The following is a 16,742-nucleotide window of genomic DNA, read 5'->3' on the forward strand; positions in this document are numbered from 1 at the left end:
AAAAACCTGAAAACCCACAATTGTTAAAAAAAAAAAAAAAAAAAGTTAAGTTAATGCTGCCCAGCTAGTGATGCTCAGTAGTTGGGCATCCCAGGAGGTCATGGTTCAATTCCTGGTCAGGGCACATGCATGGGTTGCATGCTCAATTCCAGGTGAGGGCCATATAGGAGGCAGCCTATTAATGATTCTCTATCATCATTGATGTTTCTCTCTCCCCCTCTCCCTTCCTATTTCTAAAATCAATTTAAAAAACAAACATTTCAGTTTAGAAAAATTAAAATTAAAAAGGCAATACTTTGCCGAAACTGGTTTGGCTCAGTGGATAGAGCATCGGCCTGCGGACTGAAGGGTCCCAGGTTCAATTCCAGTCAAGGGCATGTACCCTGGTTGCGGGCACATCCCCAGTGGGGGATGCGCAAGAGCAGCTGATCAATGTTTTTCTCTCATCGATGTTCCTAACTCCCTATCCCTCTCTCTTCCTCTCTGTAAAAAATCAATAAAATATATTTAGAAAAAAAAAAAAAAAGGCAATGCTTTGAACTATTATTTCAATATAGCAAGGCGTCCTTAAGTTTTTTAAACTGGCTGCACTTTCTTTTTCAGACACTAGAGGGAACTGTAAAATCCATTCATAGTGTCTTTAAAGAATTCAAGTTATTCATTCATTCAGTCACAACATATTTATTTCATTCCTATATAGCAGGAACTCTAGTAGACCCCAAAGATAGGAAACGAAAACAACCAAGATGAAGACGACACAGAAAAAGGAGATGAAGCAGATGATGAATAAGAAGAAGAGGAGGAGGAGGAGGAGAAAAAGCTAGTCCCTATCTTTAAGGCACTTAGTAAGAGGAGACACAGCAGTTAAAAAAAAAAGTCAAATTATAACAAAGAGTGCACGTGATGCCCTAGCCAGTTTGACTCAGTGGATAGAGCCTCTGTCTGCTGACAGGTCCAGGTTCGATTCCAGCCGAGGCCACATGCCCAGATTGCAGGCTTGGGGGGCGCGTGCAGAAGGCAGCCAATCAGTGATTCTCACGATTGATGTTTCTCTCTCTCTCTCCCTCTCTCTTTTTCTCTGAAATCAATAAATAATAATAAATAATAATAATAATAATAATAATGCCTGGCCAATTTGGTTCAGTGGATAGAGTGGTGGCCTTTGGACCAAAGAGTCCCAGGTTCGATTCTGGTCAAGGGCACACACCCAGATTTCAGGCTTGATCCCCAGTTTAGGGAATGCAAATCAATGATTTTCATTATTGATGTTTCTCTCTCCTTCTCCCTTCCTTAAAATCAATAAAAATATATTTTTAAAAATAATAAAATAAAAAAGAATGCACATGAGAACCAAACCTCAACTTTTGTAAGACTGCCAGTTTGAGGCAGGACAGGAGAAGCATTTCTGGCAGAGGGAGGAAAAAAATTACATGTACATACATGTAATAATCCACACTAGATAAACCAGCTTATTCAAACTGGCTTATTCTATTAACTATCTCCCCTACCTTAATCTAAATGAAAATAACCTACACCTGTTGTCTATAGAAAATAAAGATATAAGGCCTTATTGGGTGGGAAAGATTTTTTAAAAAATATTTTTATTGATTTCAGAGAGGAAGGGAGAGAGGGAGAGAGATAGAAACATGATGAGAAAATCATTAATCGGCTGCCTCCTGCATGCCCCATACTAGGGATTGAGCCCACAACCTGAGCATGTGCCCTTGGCCAAAATCGAACCTGGGACCTTTCAGTTCACAGGCAGAGGCTCTATCCACTGAGCAAAACCAGCTAAGGCTAGGTGGGGAAGATTTGCTAAAATTTATAGTTGGCTAGATTTCAAAATCAATTTTACACAATATTAAAAGTTTGAAGGCAACATACAATTGGAGTTAAGACTGCTTACATGATGATAAAAATTCTCACTTAAAATCAGAATAAATTATGCTACACCCACCTAAAAAAGTGTGACTGTCCAGCTGGTGTGGTTCAGTAGTTGAGCATTAACCCAGGAAACAAGAGGTCATTGTTTGATTACAGTCAGGTCAGATGCCTGAGGTTGCAGGCTCAGTCCCCAATTGGGGCATGCAGGAGGCAGCCAATCAATGTTTCTCATCAATGTTTCTTTCTACCTCTCCCTTCCTCTTTCTTTAAAAACAAAAATCAATTAAAAGAAAAACATTTTTTTAAATATATTTTATTGCTTTTTTAGAGAGAGAAAGGGAGAGGGATAGAGAGTTAGAAACATCGATCAGCTGCCTCCTGCACGCCCCCTACTGGGGATGTGCCCGCAAACAAGGTACATGCCCTTGTCGGGAATCGAACCTGGGACCCCTCAGTCCAAAGGCCGATGCTCTATCCACCGAGCCAAACCGGTCTCTGCTAAAAGAAAAACATTTTAAAAATAAAATAAAAAGAGTGTGTCAAGGGTAAATGAGTAAATCTAAGTTTCCTAAGTGTACTCTGCCTTATACAAAGTAAATTTCCAAGTTAGGAAAGAGAAGTACTCTGATAATTAACTTTCACTCTTGCCTTTGAAAAGCCTGCATAAAGAGACATGTTGGTTGGCAAATCATTTACACACCTAAATAATTCAAGCCTACATAGGAAAGACGAAGGATTAACTCATTAGTCAACAGAGCCAAATATCAACAGTACAATGGCTGAAATTTCTTTTGAGAGCCAAACTTTTTAAACTTAAACTTTTTCTAATGCCACTTCTTTAAAATAGACTCGCCCAGGCCGTGGTCTTTTGTGGAAAAGCCACACTCTAGGGGCCAAAGAGCAGCATATGGCTCGCGAGCTGCAGTTTGCAGACCATGGGTTTAACTGATAAACTAGAATTAAAGGTCAAAGTCACCATAAGGGAAATGGTAACATCTGTGCGGTGTATTTTTCCCTAATCCTCAATGACTGTTTCATCATTTGCTATGGTTTGGGATGTTTGGATTGTGGGTGTCAGGGTGGGGAGTTGATGAGAAGGAACAAGTTGTTAATTTCTCACACTGATGAGGTATACATGGTAGAAATACTAAAAGCCAACATCCTAAAAAAGTTTCAAACACATACAAAATGAGACGGCAAACTTGTGAATCAAGTATGATTTGGCAATTTTAAACACAGAGCCAATTCTCTTCTTGTGCCAAAGCCAATGGCTTCTCCTGCAGATAAAATGGCACAGTTCCTGAAAAAGCCCTGGACACTGTTTCCCCACAATCCTATAATCTGTCAGAAGACAGAAAAACAAAAAGAAGGCTTTGCCAGCCAGAAAAGCAAATTATAACCAATACAGAGCCAACACTTTACTTCAGACAGAAGGAGCTTTTCTATGCATCTTTGGAAGGAGAGAGACAAAAGCAGCAGCTTACCATTGCTCAAATAACCAAGGCAAACATTTTAAACAAATACCACGTTGAATAAGTAGTTGATGCAATCACCTGCTTTCTCACTTCTTATTCACAGTCTTAAAGAATCTTTACAACATTTACGAAGAAGAGTTCATGGCCACAAAAATACAAAGAACTTTTACAAGTCAATTAAAAAAAGGATATAACCAAAGAAGGAAATTTTCAAAGGGCATTAATTAGTAGTCATAGAAGAAATACACAAGAGCAAATATTACATATATTCCACATTGTTAGGAAATGGTGGAAAGTACTTTCACCATACAGTACTAAAGCTATTTTTGACTTGATAGTACTGCCATCTGCAAGCTTCCAGAGAAATCTTGGCTACTGATTAATGAGTAAAACAAAAATAGATATGGGTGCATAAAATCGTGTTATACACTTTAAATATCTTACTATTTTTTCAGTTATACTTTAATAAAGTTGGGAGGGGGAAGATAAGGGTGCCTAGCATAAACAATACATTCCTAAAAATATTTTTTAAGATATAAGTTTTGTGAAACACCTAATATGGGAAGAAAAATGTTAAGTAGAATGGATACAAGAAAACTACAAACCAAATCCAAAGGAACTAAAATCAAAATATGAGTTCAGCCAGCAAATATACTAAAATTAGCATGATACAGAAAAGATTAGCATGGCCCCTGCGCAACAGGATCACATGAAAAATAAATAAATAAATAAATAAATAAATAAATAAATAATATATATATATATATACACACACACACACACACACACATATATATATATATATATGTATATATAATGAATCTTTAGGTATGAACATAAAACAGCTGAAGCTGGTACACAATAAACATGGCAGATGATGGAAGTAAGTAACGTCAAGTCTAAATATACAACCATAGAAGTAATGCACCTCCAAAAAGGAAGCTTACTCAACTGTCTTTATTATGGAAGCAGGCCATTCAGGGACCCCTTTATTTTACACCAAATGCAAAATAAAAGCAAATAATGCCTGGTACTGCAAAAAGCAAGTATAGTCTTCCCATCAAAGAGGAAAAGAAATCTAAGACTTTTACTTGTCCTTGATACAAAAAGATAATGGATTGTGAAAGAACTTAAATTCCAGAAAAAAAATTCAATTCCAACCTATGTAAAGCTAAGAACTTCATGTCACTTTGTTCTAAAATCAGCAATACACAGGTCCCTATTGAAAATACAATACAGCCCTAGCCAGTTTGGTTCAGTGGATAGAGCATCAGCCTGCAGACTGAAGGGTCCTAGGTTGGATTCCAGTCAAGGCCACATGCCCAGGTTCCGGGCCTGATCCCTGGGGGGGGGCCCCCCGCATGCAGAAGGCAGCCGATCAATGGTTCTCTCTCATCATTGTTGTTTCTATCTCTCTCTCTGTCTCCCTTCCTGAAATCAATAAAAATATGTATTTTTTTAAAAGAAAAAAAAAAAATAGAATACAGCCCAGCAGGTGTGGCCCACTGGTTGAGCATTGACCTATGAACCAGGAAGTCACGGTTTGATTCCTGATCAGGGCACATGCCCAGGTTATGGGCTTGATCTGTTTCTATCACTCTCTCCCTCTCCCTTCCTCTCTAAAATCAATAAAAATATTATTTAAAAAAAATTAAAAAATACAATGCATAAGATCTCAACTGAACAAGTTCAAGTTCTGAGCATGCCAGCAGACTACTACTTAACCATTTCAGTTTTTTATCAGTTTTATACATCAAAAGAATCACATCCCAATTTTTCTCTGTTAATGCCACTTTAGAAGCTAAGAAAAATTTAGTTCATGAGATTCAAATATCAAGCATTTTTTAAGTACACCACATCACCCATTCTATATTTAGACTCAGGTATGGAACAAGAAGTGCTAGCTTTGCTTGTAATGGCACCATGTCCCTCGTCAAAGCCTAATTACAACCATCACCTAGGTGTCTATATGGTGTCGCCTAAAATAAAAAGCCCCTTTCAATGCTTTTTTTTGTTAATGGTTCTACTGATTGGCTGTGATGCTTTAAATATACTATCTAATAAAAGAGTAATATACAAATTGACCATACGTCTGCTACAGTCATGACCACCAGCCAATCAGGAGCAAGTATGCAAATTAAGCCAGCCAATATGGCTGTGGCCGTGGAGGGAGCAGGAGGCTTGGGTTTTCTCGGCAATGGAGGAAGCCAAGCTTTCTCCCTGCCCTGGCCTGCCTTGGCCTCTGTTTAAGGCTACAAAATTTCAATTATAGAAGATAAATATTACGAAAACCGGTTTGGCTCAGTGGTAGAGTGTCGGTCTGCAGACTGAAAGGTCTCTGGTTCAATTCCGGTGTAGGGCATGTACATTGGTTGTGGGCACATCCCCGGTAGGCAGTGTGCAAGAGGCAGCTGATCGCTGTTTCTCTCTCATCGATGTTTCTAGCTCTCTACCCCCCTCTCCTCCTCTCTGTAAAAAATCAATAAAATATATTTTTTTAAAAAGAAGATAAATATCAACAAAAATGGCGGCAGCCATGGAGAGAGCAGGAGGCTTGATTTGCCCCCCACCCCCCATGGAAGAAGCCAAGTTTCCACAGCCCTGGCCTGCTTTGGCCTCCACTTAACACTACAAAGTTTCAATTATAGAAGATAAATAAACCCCAACAAAAATGGCTGTGGCCAAGGAGCATGCATGAGACTTGGCTCCGTTCAAGGCTACAAAGTCTCAATTATAGAAGATAAATAAATCCCAGATACCAGGGCCTCCACTTAGGTCACTGGGGTGCGTGGCCGGCCTGCAAACCACCACAGGCCCCTTGCCCAGGCCACCCAATGCCCCAAAGGAACCCTCACCCTGATCCGGGACACCCTTCAGGGCAAACGAGCTGGCCCCCACCCATGCACCAGGCCTCTATCCTATATAATAAAAGAGTAATATGCAAATTGACCATCACTCCAACACATAAGATGGCTGCCCCATGTGGTCAAAGATGACTGCCCCCATGTGGACACAAGCTGGCCAGCAGGGGAGGGCAGTTTGGAGGGACCTATCTGCAAGGAAGAGCAGTTGTAGGCAGTCAGGCCAGCAGGGGAGGGCAGTTGGGAGGGACCAGGCCTGCAAGAGAGGGCAGTTGGGGGCAATCAAGCCTGTAGGGGAGGGCAGTTAGGGGTGACCAGGCCGACAGAGGGAAGTTGGGGGCAACCAGGGACCAGGCCTGCAGGGGAGAGCAGTTGGGGGAAACCAGGCCAGCAGGGGAGGGAAGTTAGGGGCAAACAGGCTGGCAGAGGAGCAATTAGGCATCAATCAGACTGTCAGGGAAGTGGTTAGGGAGTGATCAGGCTGGCAGGCAGAAGCGGTTAGGGGCAATCAGGAAGGCAGGCAGGCGAGCAGTTGGGAAGCCAGCAATCCTGGATTGTGAGAGGAATCCCAGATTGGAGAGGGTGCATGCTGGGCTAAGAACAAACCCCCCCCCCCCCCAAAAAAAAAGCATAAATTTCATGCATGGGCCCCTAGTAGTTAATAAATCAACCCACTAGTCCTTTAAACATTCAGTATTATAACTGGCATGACGAACCAAAAAGCCAAGATGGTAAAAATTCTAGTGATTTGAATCCTCCGAAGTGATATTATAAAAAAATCTTTTGGAATTGTTCTCTTTAATAAAAAATTGTTTTATTATGAATCCATAATTGTTACATTCTAGAAATTAGGGTAGCAATATCTTTTCCCAAATCCTGAACTATATTTATAAAAATACATCACCTTTCTCAAAAGGAATTTAAGGCCTCTAACAAACAGCATGTTACTAATTTTCACAACATCCCAATAAAGAACTATTACTTAGCATTTATATCACACTTGCCAAAGTGTTTTACAATTATTTTCATTAACAGTCATGCCTCACAACTACTCACTGAGCTAACCTGGTCCTGTTATCCTCATTGACAGCTGAGAAAACCGATGCATCTATGGCAAGATCAAGGTCAAGCCAGTGTGCTTTTCCAAGACCAGGGACCTAACTCTTTTTTTTTTTTTTTAAATATATTTTATTGATTTTTTTTTTTTTTAAGAGAGAGAGAGGAAGGGAGAGAGTTAGAAACATCGATGAGAGAGAAATATTTCTCAGCTGCCTCCTGCACACCTCCTACTGGGGATGTGCCCACAGCCTAGGTACATGCCCTTGACCAGAATCGAACCTGGGACCTTTCAGGCCCCAGGCCGACGCTCAAGCCACTGAGCCAAACCGGTTAGGGCAGGGGACCTAACTCTTAAAAACAATCTCACTCTGGCCAATCTGAGCAGGCTTTTTACTAGAACACAGTGTAGCTTCAGGTACAGAACATGTATAATTTGCATGCATAAAAAGCCTACTTGGATTGGCTGAGTTAGAGAGGCGGTCTATTAACTTGGACATTCAGAATATTGTGGCAGGAGACATCCTTAATATTCTTAGAGGTTGTGTATTATAGCTTCCAGGTGAGTGTGGATTTTCAGATTTGGGAAGACATTGTTGCCTCGGAAGTGGGGGGTAGTCTTATACAGCGAATATAGGCCTAAACCTATGTTTTAACTGTAAAATTAGGGGTTGTCTTATACGCCGGAAAATAAGGTATGTGTATTGGTTTCGGGCACATTCCCAGTGGGTGATGTGCAGGACGTGGCTAGTTGATGTTTCTCTCTCATCGATGTTTCTGGCTTTCTGTCCCTCTCCCTTCCTCTCTGTAAAAAATCAATAAAATATAAAAATAAATAAAATATCAGCATGGCTCAGTGAGTAGCCTTTTGAGTTTGGTTTCTTTCACTTACCATAATGCATGTGAGATTCATTTATGTCACTGCATATATGAATAGTTCCCTTTTAGGTTGAATAGTATTCATTGTATGAATGTATCACAGTTGGTTTGTCCATTCTAAGTTGAAGAACATTCAGTTTCCAATTTTTGGTGAGTACAAATAAAGCTACTGTAAATATTCACATACAGGTTTTTGTGTCATAGGCTGTCCTTTCATTTAAGTAAATACTTAAGAGCATCATTCTATGCACTGAAGGGTCTGGGGTTCAATTCCTAGTCAAGGGCATTTGCCTGTGTTGGGGGTTTGTTCCCCGCCTGGGTCGGGGTGCATGTAGGAGGCAACTAATTGATGTATTTCTCGCACATCTATGTTTCTCTTTCTCCTCTCTCTTTCTACATCTCTCCCTAGCCTCCCTTCCACTCTCTAAAAAAAAATCAATGGGGGGAAAAATATATCCAAAAAAATAAAACTAAGCTAAAAAATCAAATAGTTTAGGAAATCACATTTTTTTAAAATATATTTTATTGATTTTTCACAGAGAAGGGAGAGGGACAGAGAGCTAGAAACATCGATGAGAGAGAATCATCGACCAGCTGCTTCCTGCACACCCCCATTGGAAATGTGCCCGCAACCAATGTACATGCCCTTGACCGGAATCGAACCTGGGACCTTTCAGTCCGCAGACCGACGCTCTATCCACTGAGCCAAACCGGTTTCGGCGGAAATCACATTTCTGATATTCTTTAAAATCTCCTTCTTGCATCCTTAGACTTTTTTTTATTTTTTGAAACTGAGGGAACTCATGATTTAATAGACACTGAATCACAAAAGAAGGTCAAGTGCCTTAGCAATCTCAATAAAGACTTTTTTTTTTTAAATATATTTTATTGATTTTTTACAGAGAGGAAGAGAGAGGGATAGAGAGCTAGAAATGTCGATGAGAGAAACACTGACCAGCTGCCTCTTGCACACCCCCCACTGGGGATGTGCCCGCAACCAATGTACATGCCCTTGACCAGAATCGAACCTGGGACCTTTCAGTCCGCAGACGGACGCTCTACCACTGAGCCAAACCGGTTTCGGCTCAATAAAGACTTTTTTAATTTTACACAGTAAAATTCATTTTTCAGTGTTCGGTTCTAAGAGTTCTCATAAATGCATCAAGTTGTATAACCAAATCAAGATACAGAGGAGTTCCATTGCCACCCCTCTACACCCACAAATTTCCTCATGTGCAGTCAAACACTCCACCTATCTTAAGCAAATGTAATCGTTGAGTTGTGCTTCATTGCCCCATTGTTTTGAGTTTTCCAAAATATCACAGCAATTCCATCATACAGTGAGTAGCCTTTTGAGTTTTGTTTATTTCACTTACCATCATGCATTTGAGATTCATTTATATGAATAGTTCCTTTTTATGGCTGAATAGTATTCCATTGTATGGGCATATCACAGTTGGTTATTCTAAGTTGAGGGACATTCAGTTTCCAGTTTGTTTGTTTTTTTAATATATTTTATTGATTTTTTTTTACAGAGAGGAAGGGAGAGGGATAGAGAGCCAGAGACATCAATGAAAGAGAAACATCAACAGCCGCCTCCTGCACACACACACACCCCCCCCCACAAGGGATGTGCCTGCAACTAAGGTACATGCCCTTGACCGGAATCAAACCTGGGACCTTTCAGTCCGCAGGGCGACGCTCTATCCACTGACACAAACCAGTTAGGGCTAGAATCATCTTTTTAGATGATTCTATAATATTTGAGTTTAAGTCCAAGAATTAGGCTCCTGTTCTAAGCTTCCTATCCTCCTCTGCTGCATTATACAATGTTACTCTGCCAAAGTCTTAACTTATTTCCTCTGCCTGCTTGTCCTGATATGGTGCTACACATCAATAATGCCCTCTCCCCTCCCATTTTCAGACTTTATTGTCTGCTTAGAATGCCCCATCTCCCTTGTTCACTGTGAAGGTCTATCATGCAGGTTCAATGCAGAAGGCCTTTTCAAACAATAGTTACACCCAGCCTTTCATCACCACACAAGTTATACCTCCCTCTAGATATAGAAAGCTTACTGTATTTCATCAATCCCAAGATACACTCCCCTCCCCCACATTTCTCGGGGGGGGGGGGGGGAATCTTATAACTGATGGCATGCCAAGTCTCATTTAACAGCATTTCTTTCTTCTTAGTGGTATGTAAAATAATTGTGAGCCTTACAATCACTGGCAGCACAAATTTGACGAAGTAAGGTATTGTATTATATTAAAATTACTTTGTATAGTATTTCTTTTTCTTCCACTAGACTGTGAACCCCCAAGGGGCAGGGGCTATATCATAATCATCTTTGGTTGGCATAAATTTGGGCACAAAGAGAAAGTGTATCCAATAAATACTAGTAATAATTAGCATTTAATAATTAGTATTCTAAACACTTTACATGTATTAACACACTTAACCTTTGCAACAACCTCCAGAAGTAAGTAATTATTATCTTCAAACTGTGGCTCTGTTGGCTGGGTATCGTTCAGTGCACTGACAAGTTTCCAGTTCAATCCCAGTCAGAACACATGAGGGAGCGGGAGAGGTTTCCAGACTCAATCCCCAGTAGAAGGTGTGCAGGAGGCAGCTGATAGATATTTGGCTCTCACTTCTATGTTTCTCTCCATCTCCCTTCTCTCTCTAAAAATCAATTTTAAAAATCCTTTAAAAAATAATCTTTATTTAAAGATAAGGAAAACTGAGGTAAAAACATATAAGTAAGCTTATTCAAAGAAACACAAAGTTGCAGAAGATTTGAACCCATGTTCACTGATTATGATAGACACTGTTACTATTTTTCCGTTCATCAAATACTTAATAAGCATTTACTCTATACCAACTACTGTGCTAAACCCTGGTAAGCAAACTCTGTTTCTCAGGAGGCTAATCTAAACCATAAGTTCATTCATTTTAAAAAAATACATTTTATTGATTTTTTACAGAGAGGAAAGAGAGGGATAGAGAGTTAGAAACATCGATGAGAGAGAATCATTGATCAGCTGCCTCTTGCACACCCCCTACTGGGGATGTGCCCACAACCAAGGTACATGCCCTTGACCAGAATCGAACCTGGGACCTTTCAGTCCACAGGCAGACGCTCTATCCAATGAGCCAAACCGGTTTTGGCATTCATTTTTTTGTTAATCACCACCCAAGGATATGTTTATTGATTTGAGAAAAAGATGAAGAGAGAGAAACTGATGTGAGAGAGAAACATCAATTGGTTGCCTCCCACATCATCCCAACCGGGAATCAAACCCAAAACCTTTTGGTGTACCGGATGACGCTCCAATCAACTAAGCCACCAGGCCAGGGCCCATCGGTTCATTCTTGAATCCTTTACCCTCCAAACATCAGATCCAACCTACAAATTCACTAAATTAAATCCACACTCTTTAACTCTTCTTTTTTAACATCTTCCCATCCTCCTTTAAAGCTATTAGCACTCTATCAAGAATCAAAACAAATGGTAAAGCAAACATAGAAACCTTTGGGCTCTATCATTAATTAGCAGCTGTGAAAATATCACAAGAGACTTTAGTTAAGGAATGGGTGGCAAAATCAGAAGTCTTAAAAAATAGAGATTCTATCTACAAGTAAATATTCTCAGAGGAAAAAAAGAGGGAGAAAAAGCCATAATTTTGTTTTTATGGGTTCATTTAAAAAGTTTTCCCTGAGCCCTGGCCAGGTAGCTCAGATGGTTAGTGTCATACCGATACACCAAGGCTGCCAGATATACCAAGGCTTTGGGTTCAATCCTCAGAGCGCATACAAGAATCAAACAATGAATACATAAATAAAAAGCCCAGCCAGTGTGGCTCAGTTGACCTATGAGCCAGGAGATTACAATTTTAAGGTTAAAATTCAGCCGAAACCAGTTTGGCTCAGTGGATAAGAGCGTCAGCCTGCAGACTGAAAGGTCCCAGGTTCGATTCCGGTCAAGGGCATGTACCTTGGTTGCGGGAACATCCCCAGTGGGGGGTGTGCAAGAGGCAGCTGATCGGTGATTCTCTCTCATCAATGTTTCTAACTCTCTATCCCTCTCTCTTCCTCTCTGTAAAAAAATTAAAAAAAAAGAAAGATTCAATTCCCAGTAAAGGGCGTGCAGGAAGCAGCAGATAAATGATTCTCTCTCATCGTTGATGTTTCTATCTCCCTCTCCCTCTCTCTCTGAAATCAATAAGAATATATTGTAAGGGGGGGAGGGATAAGAGATCAACCAAAGGACTTGTATGCATGCATGCATATAAGCATAACCAATGATCACAAACACTATGGGAGTGAGAGCATGTGCTGGGGGTGTGGGGGTGACAGTGGGGGGAAGTCAATGGGGGAAAAAGGAGACATATGTAATGCTATATGTAATACTTTAAACAATAAAAAAAAATGAAGAAATATATTTTTAAAATAATAATAAGTTTTCCCTGAGGCAGAAGATGCTTCTTTAAGAAAAATGATTCATTTTATCAGACTAAAAATGAACTAGTAAACCTTATTCCTTTTATTTTAGTCCTTGCTATGTCAGGGGTGCATGGGAAGCCCTTACATCCTCACATCAGACTGCTCACACAACAGACAATCCCAGTACTGACCATCACCTTTCTCTGCCCCAGGGGAAGACTCCTCATTTAGTAAAGTCACCTATTACATAAAAGTAACCACAAATAGGAAAGAGAATAGAAGGAGGAAGAAAGGACAGGAAATTCTCTTCACAGCTGAACAAACCTCTACCATTTTAACGTAACACAAATGGCATTTATGAATTTATTTGAATTGATGGAAATTTCCAATAGAAGGAAAATGCATTACCAAAATTAAAAATAGATGTCCAATTATTAAAAATAAGATGGGTACGCCAGTTCTAACATTTTGTACCTCTACTTCATCTTCCATGTGGTAGGCAAAGACAGAATAAATTTGTGTTCTGTAAATGACCTATGACAACAGTAACAAATGCTTGATTTTTTATAGGTTTTACTTTTTAAAATATATTTTTATGGATTTCAAAGAGGAAGGGAGAGGGGAAGAGAGAGAGAAACATCATTGATGAAAGTGAGAGAGAATCACTAATCAGCTGCCTTCTAAACAACCCACACTCAGGATCGAGTCCACACCCTAGGCATGTGCCTTTGCAGGAATTGAACTATGACCTCCTGGTTCATAGTTCATAGTTCATAGGTCAATGCTCAACTACTGGGCCAGGCTATGCTTGCTTTTTCAAACTATCCGTATTTTCCGGCGTATAAGACGACCCCCTAATTTTACAGTTAAAACATGGGTTTAGGCCTATATTCGCTGTATAAAACTACCCCCACTTCAAAGAAAAGACTTGATTTGCCGTCAAGATCTGCAGGTAATTTTTGTGCAATTTTGTTCTTTTGCCCCCGATTTTCGGTTGACTTTTTTTCGTTTCAAAAGTCGTCTTATACGCCGGAAAATACGGTATTACAGACAGAAAATTTATTGTGAGAGCAAAGAGTTAAAAATGATATATGACTGTGCATTTCCAGGAAAGAGAAGCAAAACACATTTTACCAGATAGAGAAGTTATAGACAACTAGAGTTCATTTTCCTCATTCCTATAAAATAACTCGTTTTTCTTATCTGTGAATCTTGAAGGATCTAGTACAGCCGCCACTTCCTACCTTGGCACATCACTCACTAATTTCCAAGAGGCCTCACCATTTCAGGCTCTCAATCTTCAGAGCCAACAAAGCTGAAGCATAGGTCTCTTCTCTTTTCTTTTTTAACATATTTTATTAATTCATTTCAGAAAGGAAGGAAGAGGGATAGAGAGTCAGAAACATCGATCAGCTGCCTCCTGCACATCCCCAGTAACCAAGGTACATGCCCTTGACCGGAATCGAACCTGGGACCCTTCAGTCTGCAAGCCAAACCGGTTAGGGCAAGCATAGATCTCTTTTTGTTCTTTTGAAAAGAGTTTCACCTCTCTTTCAAAAAGATGTGGCCGGAAAGCCATCTTCTTCCTCAGCAAGCACACGGTTTAACTCGGTCCTCTGGTGTGCCTACCCTAAACAATAAGAACCACACAGCTTCAGCCCATCTGAACGAACCCGTCAGCCGCCTCCTGGGCTCCTGTACAGCTGCCTCTATTTTTCTCTGAGAGACACTCCACCCGTAACAGAGTAACAGAAAGTGGAATTGAAAAGCTGCTTCTAGTATATGCTTATCTGACTTCCAAAACAGAGACAGGGACCTGGGGCAAGCAAACTCCTTTGCAAAGAAAAGTTTTTAATAATTTAAAAATAACAACTGTATATGCAACATCCCTCACTGTGCAACCCTTCCAGGTTGTCTCAAACTAGTTTTCTCAACTCATAGTAAAACACGTTAGTGCCAACTGTGTTATGAGGGAACAAACCTGAATGAACTATGTTCAGAAAGCATTTAACATATTGGGCCTCCATTCTCTGTTTCCTTCCTCAAGGAGCTTGTAAAAATGCCCGAGTATGGTTATTTTTTCTACATAAGCCTGCTGACTAATTTGTCACATCACAGAACTGGTATTTCTGCACATGATCTGCTGTGCCTAGTAAGTAGAACACACATATGTGCTCTACTGAGGTTTTACAAACAATACACTTCACCTTGACAAAGAAATTAGTCATTCCATTCATGACAGACAAATCTAAAATCCAGTAATACTGTCAGTGATCTAGTAAGATCAGCTTAGTTCTTACGATCTCAATCACATACTACGTGACGCTCACAATAGTCCATTCTATCACTCCACCTTCCAGAGGTTCAGAGATGGTAAGTGGGACCTGCCCACGATGATCTATCAACTTTAATCTGTGGTGGACGTGGGTTGGAACCTGTCGAACTCTGAGCCCCTAGCTCTTTTCTCCAGGTCCGTGCCAGCTTCAAATAGAGGGCTCCCGGTTTCCATCCCCTACCACCCGGCCCTTCCCTGCCAGGATCAGAGTTGGCTTCCTCAGCTCCGGCAGGGCTTTCATCCTCCGCCCCCCTCCCCCCGCGACCATTCTCTGAAAGAAGCGGAAAGGGAGAGGCGACAGAGAAAGCTCCTGGGGGAAGGGACGATGACAAACGGGGGAGCGCGGGGCACCGGCCCTGCCCTGGAGCTCCTTCCCTTTGCAACGCGCACCCCGTTTCCTCCACAAAGCGGTCGGGTCCTGGAGGCAGCGACCTGCCCACCCGCGCCCCAAATTACCCCCGTCATTACCTCAAACTGTCCCTCCCCCACGCCCCTTCCCTTCCGACAGGCAGAGCTCACCGCCATCCCCACCCCCCCAAGTCAGAGTATCCTTCCACCAAGCCGCCCCTTCCCTCCTTCCATCGACCACTCACTGTCGGTGACTGGGCCCGGCCCTCATGGCTGCTCCGCTGCCGCCCGCCGCCGCCACCGCTGCTCCACGCCCCGTCCCCTCAGTCGCCGCCGCCGCCGCCGTCGGGACTCGCCGGCAGCCGCTCCTACGCATGCGCAGCCTCGAGCGCAGGGGCCTTCGCGGGCCGCCTGCGCCTGCGCAGTGCGCTTCGGGGTGCCTCACTCAGTGCCTGATGCCCTGCAAGCCTAGGTCTTCAGGTAAATATGGCCGCTGGCCTCGAGGACTCGCTAAGCTTCGGGGCTTGGGCCGCTGCCCCCGGATGGAGGCCTGTAAAATACTTTGCCTAGGTTACTAAACGTTCGGACTCTTAAGGGTTATATAGGCTAATGGCACTTTCAGGATTCCGGATCCCACTCGCACCTGAAGACCGGGATTCAGGTGATCTGAGGGGAGCACTGATAAGTTCAGGTTTCTTTCAAGATGAGCACATCTAGAATGCATCGTGGAAAACTGAATAAGAGGCACCGGTGTGGCTCGGTGGATAGAGCGTCGGCCTGCGGACTGAAAGGTCCCGGGTTCGATTCCAGGTCAAGGGCATGTACCTTGGTTGCGGACATCCCCAGGTGGGTGCGGTGCGTGCAGGAGGCAGCTGATGGATGTTTCTCTCTCATCGATGTTTCTAACTCCCTCTCCCTTCCTCTCTGTTAAAAAAAAAAAAAAAAAAAATTATATATATATAAAATTGATTTTTTTTTAAAAAAAGAGTCAACTTTGGCCGAAGCCGGTTTGGCTCAGTGGTAGAGCGTCGGTCTGCGGACTGAAGGTCCCAGGTTCGATTCCGGTCAAGGGCATGTACATTGGTTGCCGGCACATCCCTGGTAGGGGGTGCAAGAGGCAGCTGGTCGATGTTTCTCTCTCATCGACGTTTCTAGCTCTCTATCTCTCTCCCTTCCTCCTCTCTGTGAAATATCAATAAAATATATTTTTTTAAAAAATTAAAGAGGCAACTTTGACATCCCAGAGCACACTTGTCAAGGAGGCAACTGCACCTAGAACAGCGTTTTTCAACCGATGTTGCCTGGTGTGCCGTAGGTGCAGACAAGACAAGAATTTTATAATTTTTCACTATTTTGTTTACTTAATATTTCATAATAAAGTAATTATAAAATACTTTCTTTGTGTTTATTTGATTCCTATTCAAGAGAATTACTTTATATATAGTCAATATAGGCACAGA

General features: G+C 41.6%; 1 protein-coding gene across 2 annotated transcripts in view; it reads right to left on the minus strand.

Moving 5' to 3' along the window:
- Nucleotides 1-15,674, minus strand: part of FAM222B (family with sequence similarity 222 member B) — a 53,784-nt gene extending 38,110 nt beyond the window's left edge. Inside the window, exon 1 of one of the 2 annotated variants that reach the window (XM_084862970.1) lies at nt 15,528-15,674. The gene's annotated coding sequence lies outside the window, so the exon portion shown is untranslated. The remainder of the gene's footprint in view (nt 1-15,527) is intronic. The other variant, XM_084862971.1, reaches the window with a different exon arrangement.
- Nucleotides 15,675-16,742: the final 1,068 nt, after the last annotated feature.

This window comes from Pipistrellus hanaki (assembly GCF_964339955.1).
Source record: "Pipistrellus hanaki genome assembly, chromosome: 16".
Classification (NCBI taxonomy): Eukaryota; Metazoa; Chordata; class Mammalia; order Chiroptera; family Vespertilionidae; genus Pipistrellus; species Pipistrellus hanaki.